Genomic DNA, 6,211 nt, shown 5'->3' on the forward strand with positions numbered 1-6,211 from the left:
GGTTTACAAGACGTTTCTCTAAGAATCTGTTGGGCTTGCTTCCCTTTTCCACCAGATAGCCTGACGTCACTGGAAGCTGAATCCAGCTGACTTCATGATTTCTCAAAGACACATGATCTCCTTTTCCTTCCCTGATTGACTGCTGCTCATCAAGAAGCAGACTTAATTACATACTGCAATATCTGCCCTCATACGATTGGCTGACATCAGCATCTCTCTTTGTTGGGGGGGGGTCCATGTGTGTGTGGGTGGGGGGGAGGGGTCCATGTGTGTGTGTGGATGGCGGGGGGTCCATGTGTGTGTGTGTGTGTGGGGAGGGGGGGGGGTCCATGTGTGTGTGAGGAGGGGGGGGTCCATGTGTGTGTATGTGTGTGGGGGGGGGTCCATGTGTGTGTGTGTGTGTGTGTGGAGAGGGAGGGGCGTGTGTGTATGTGTGTGTGTGTGTGTGGGGGGGGGGGGGGTCCATGTGTGTGTGTGTGTGTGGGGAGGGGGGGGGTTCCATGTGTGTGTGTACGTTTATGATAGTTGATGAAGTAAAAAGTGAAATACCCCGTCCTCCTCCCCTCGCCTCCTCCCCTCCTCTCCTCTCCTCCCGTCCTCATGTAGCATGTGTGCCTGTCCGGGGGGACTTCCCCTAAAAAGCCTGAAGAAGAGAATCCGACAAGAGAAAGGGAAACAGGAACAACTGGCTCCATCCAACACTAACACTTAGCACTTTGATGTTATGACAGCCATATTTGTCTGTATGGTACTTGTGGACGAGCAACTCAAACAGGGTCAAATCATGATTTTTTTTTCTTCATTTCTTGTAGAAACGATGATTATCTACCATGTTGAATTATTGTTTCCAGACCGTAGTGATATACAGACAGTGATGCATCCTGTGCTGTTATAGACAGATTATAACATAACGGTCCCTGCCCCCCCACAGCACACATACGCACAATTCAAGCCAGCATAATAACTAAGACATACATTCACCTGCATCTCAACAGGATTTACATCACAGCCACCTGAACACTCAAAGCCAATAACAAGACATAAATTCACCTGTATTTCAATACTGTCCAAAATCAATGTGAATGTTCCCATTTTACCAGCCATAGATTACTTTTTTTTTTTTTTTTGCTGGTGAGTGAAGCAAATATATAAATATATATATATATATATATATTTTACCAGTATTTGGCTGGTGGCAACTTTGGACCTTGTCTCGATAACACAGGATTTACAGCACTGAATTAAAGAAGTACAATAAAGTACAATAACCTTCTAATTGTCCATAAACTTATGGAACAACGGTTGGAGGCGCTAAGGGATCATTTTGTCCCAGGCTCAGGAAGGTATGCGATAGCCCTGTGAAGAGGCTCTGGCTTGTGGGCCTGGCCCTGGACCTGGGGCCGGGCTTGGGCCTGGGCCTGGGCTTGGGCCGGGGCCTGGGCCTGGGCCTGGGCTTGGGCCTGGGCCTGGGCCTGGGCCTGGGCCTGGTCCTGGGCCTGGGTCTGGGCCTGGGCCTGGGCCTGGGTCTGGGCCTGGGCCTGGGCCTGGTCCTGGGCCTGGGCCTGGGTCTGGGACTGGGCCTGGGCCTGGGTCTGGGCCTGGGCCTGGGCCTGGGCCTGGGCTTGGGCCCGGTAGGCTAGTTTGGTAATACATCCCTGAGCACGGATGGAATACCTCTTGTCCCATCAAATTGATGGACCGACACTATCTGTTGTATAATGGTGTTTGTTGGTCTGGCCCTGCTTGTGCAGTCCAGCCCAAAAACACCATCAGGACTAGGGATGTTCATCAATTATCGAAAATCGATAATCGATCGTTAAGGATTGGAATCGATCCTGTGGCATTTGGATCGATTTTTTAATTATTAAAAAAAAAAAAAAAAAAAAAAAAAAAAAATTTTTTTTTGGACTAGGTTTGGGTGGAATTCGTTCCTCCTCGCCCCACTCCATTGCACAGCCGACTAACGTGAGGTGGAGCTTCATATAGTCTCTAGTTTTCTGGCTGGGCACGGGCCTTTGTGCCAACAAAACTGTTTTAAACATGAGAAATTCACACCGGCATGCGCCGGGGACAGCAGTGTTGGAGAGGAGACACATTGAAATAAAGAGTTCATTGAGGAGAACACGTTGTCTTTCGTATTTTCTGCCATAGGCATTCATTTTGTTAAAAAAAAAAAAAAAAAAAAAAAAAAAAAAATTGAAAATATTGAAAATTTTCTAAGTATTAATAAAATCGATAATCGATAATTGATCGTTAATTCTCACCGATTATCGATTTTGGAAAATTTTCAAAATGAACATCCCTAATCAGGACAAACTAAATGCCTGGTGGTGAAGGTGACAACAAGGCTGTTCTTCTTTAGCTTCAGAGCTTCTGATAAGTTGCCGTTTTGCAAGAAATTAGGTTTTCACCCGACAGTGAAACACACGAAGAATGTTCATCTTGAGCATTGCAAAGCCAGGCGGAGTATCCTGGTTCTTGCTGCATCATGTCTGTCACAGCTACATGCTTTCATTCCCAAAATGTGCTTGGATTTTTATTGTGTCACTGAAGTTAATGTAATGTAATAATATATTGATGTAGATTATTTGGTTTGCCAAATGACATGATGAGGACATGATGACATGAAGATCCTTTACTGAACACTCCACTATGATGTTCAGGGCAAAGCACACAAATTCATATGCTTTCAAATCTATGGACCTAGTTGAATTTAAAATGATTGAAATGCCTTACATAAATGTATCAATGTATTTGTTGTATACTTGACTGGGAAAACAATACACTAGTAACTAACTAGCTCTCCTCCATCAGTATTAGAGAGATGCAGAGGCATTCTGCAGCCGTCCTCATCAGAAGCTTCTGCCTAAAACGAGTCGATTCCGGGAAATCCAGAGGAGGAAGGAGAGAGCAGAGAGCAGAGTGTGAGGAGAGGAACCAGAGAGTGAAAGTATTTACGACATCTGGACAGCAGCCAGGACAGATTTCTAGTGAATGGGAGGAAGGAGGGGAGAGGAGAGAATGTAGGGAAATGAGAGTGAAAGTCAGCCTATATAAAAAGGCTGATCTCCTTCAGTCACAATCAGCTCAGCAGTCAAGACTGAAGACATCCTGAGTCTGAAGCAGCAACCTCCTCCAGCCGGCACAATGAACTCAGCTGTCCTCTCCTCTCTCCTCCTCTGCCTGCTCGCCCTCCATGTACAAGGTAATGTGTTTTTTAATGGATTCACTACATAGTGTTTACATGAATGTATGGGGGGATTTCTGTGCCAATAATTGGCCATTTTAATAGTAAATTTACAGCACTCTGCAAAGGTCTTAGGTACTCTAGATTGTTTCCATAAATTTGGTCTGAGATGTTTATTTATTTGTTTTGTGCATTAGCGTGTCAGTAGACTGCTCTTTATAGTCAACTTTAAAAAATATATATATATATATTTAGAAACTTTTCATTCTTTTTGAAGGCATCTTCGCTTTATGGATTTTTTTGTGCCTTATTAAGATTTTTGCACAGTACATTATGTAATCAAATTAATAGAACTAGAAATGGAAAAAGATAAATACCGTACTATAATTCATGACAGAACACAAATAGCAAATTATTTATTTGTGGAGGAGAGATAGATTTGTTTCTGTATTTTCTGCATTCAACAATTTTAATACATAATGTGAATTGTAGTATTTAGTCATCTTTTTCCATTTATATTTATTTGTATTTTATTACATATACTTGTTATTATTGACACAGAATCTCTCCATATGCTCTAGTATCTGCAGTTACTTTGCGCTGTTATTTTATTTCTTAGAGTCCTGTCCTTTGCAATGCTGTTTGCATCCCATTGTTAATGTACATGTACCATACCAGCCCTTAACCATGCTGTATCCCTCCTCTCCACAGGGCAACGAGGCGGAGGTCAATCTTGCAAATGTTTAACCGGCGTGCTCGACCGTATGAACCCAAAACTCATAACGAGTTCTCAGCTACACGAGCCAACTATCTTCTGCTCAGAGACGGAGCTTATGTAAGTAAATTAGCCCAAACTCATAAACCATATTTGTTGCAATGCCATTGTTTTCATCTGTTACTCTCCATCTTTTGTCTCTAACATTGTTCTTGTATTCCTCTCCAGTGTCAAAACATCGAGAGGGGAGAAATGTCTGAATCCAGAGTCACGACTTGGCCAGAGGCTCATACAGAACTTGAGAAACAGGTAAGCTAGACTGGATTGTGCTCATAAAGACACAGAAATCAATAGTGTATTACAAGTGTGTTATTATGTCCCCATGACTTTTTAATAATAATAATAATGCAATGACATGTTTTTTTCAGTTCTGGGAAGTGAAAAGTGTGACCTCAACAACTGCTGCCCAAACATCTCAGCTGTAGGTCTGTGGAAGAGGAGCGACCGAAACATTGCACTGTGGGACTACAGCACTGAAAGACTTCTTAATAACAGCAGTTCAATTACCATGAAGCCATAAATCATGATGTGGATCATTTGTGTTCTCGTCACTGAATGTAGATGTAAATATTTCGATAAATGTGAATATGTATATATTTGTTACACTTTTGTATGTCTACTTTTCTATTTGTCGAAAAATAAACCGTACTTTATTGTACCTTTTTTGTCCTGTATATTTCTATTTATCTCCTGCACCAACCACCACAGTATGCAAACACAGGGGTGTATAGAATAGGCACAAATAATCCGGTGACTATAGATGCAAAAGTGGTTCACACTCTCACCACCAGAAGAAAAATCCCCTTAAACGTAGATATCAGAGCACAAAAAGGGTTTTCAGGCAGCTGCATCCAAAAGATCTATTGAAGAGACACACAAGTGGACACCTACATGTAGGGAATAGAGAGACATGGGCCACAGTAGCTGCAGACTATCACAAGGAAAGGAAGATCAATAATCACAATGAGCAACCTTTTTACGTTGTTCGACACATAGCCTACTGGGGACACCTTGCCTTTTCTAGGTTTTCAAAGTTGGCAGGATTTTCTGATTTATGGAGTGATAAAAAGAGATATCCAAAATATATCAACAAAATGAAACAAAAATTTTGAACCTGACTTTATCCAATGTTCAGATTTATGTTCTGGAAATGCATGCAAATTAATGCATATTTCATTAGAGAATGCCGCATTTGCATATTCAAACTTAAGACATTATAAGAATAATTGTAAGTAATCAAGTAGGGAAGTTTCATGGTGATATCGATTAGTTAAATTGGGATTCCATCTTGGATTTGTCAATAAATAAGTAACTGATGGTAATTTCACTGATTCAATTGTATTCCTTGAGCCCTAAAACCTGGGATTAGACACCAAAAGCACGTACCTTTCTAGGTTAACTGCTTAACATGATACCAACGTGAAAGATGCATGAAGTATGTGGGCAGTGACGATAATAACGTTTGAAACGGACGCATCTATTTACGTATGAAAATGGAGTATAAATGAGTCATTAAGGCCCACCCATAGCGACGGGTCCTCTGTGCAGTAGGCTATGCCCATATTTGCTCTACAGTCCTTTTTAATTGGATGTCTCTGATTGGCTTGGCATGAGGTCATGAGGTCATGAGGTCAGGACAGGGAGGGAATGTTTTCCCTTTTTCTTTTCCCTTTTACTTGTGTACATTTGATCATCTTTGGGTCTGGAAGAAATTATATGTATGCATGAACTGTGTTGTATTTTGAGCTGCACTACATCAAATCCCAATCAACTGGTTGAAATAGCAATAAAGTATTGAACTTGAACTGAAAATGAATTTGAGAATTTTGAACATTGTGGTCATTGAATGCATTTAGTGTCAAAGCAATGAAAATAAGAGTTTTGAAGACAAATGTCTGTAACCAATTTTAACAAACTGTATTATTACTGTATAAATTATAAGGGGGCGTCTCGGTCGCTCACCTGGTAGAGCGTGTACCACAAAGGCTTAGTCCTTCACACGGCTGAACTGGGTTCGGATCTGACCCGTGGTCCTTTGCCGCATGTCATCCCCTCTCTCTCCATCTCTCTGCCCACTGTCCTGTCGAATAAAGGCAAAAATGCCCCAAAAATATATATTAAATGTTTTTATTATGATCATTATTACTACTGCTACTGGACAAGAGATGAAACTGGTCACACAGGTCACAGTGATGAAAGCAAGGCACACTGTATTGTTCAGTATTGGTGGACTATACCATCCATCCCTA

At 41.7% G+C, this 6,211-nt stretch overlaps 1 long non-coding RNA gene across 1 annotated transcript; it reads left to right on the forward strand.

Moving 5' to 3' along the window:
- Nucleotides 1-3,084: 3,084 nt before the first annotated feature.
- On the forward strand, nucleotides 3,085-4,620 carry LOC310783254. The gene is made up of 4 exons (XR_014553072.1): nucleotides 3,085-3,205; nucleotides 3,899-4,022; nucleotides 4,131-4,211; nucleotides 4,331-4,620. It is a non-coding gene; the product is annotated as an uncharacterized lncRNA (long non-coding RNA).
- Nucleotides 4,621-6,211: the final 1,591 nt, after the last annotated feature.

The sequence above is a fragment of the Poromitra crassiceps genome, assembly GCF_964638095.1.
Source record: "Poromitra crassiceps genome assembly, chromosome: 10".
Taxonomy (NCBI): Eukaryota; Metazoa; Chordata; class Actinopteri; order Beryciformes; family Melamphaidae; genus Poromitra; species Poromitra crassiceps.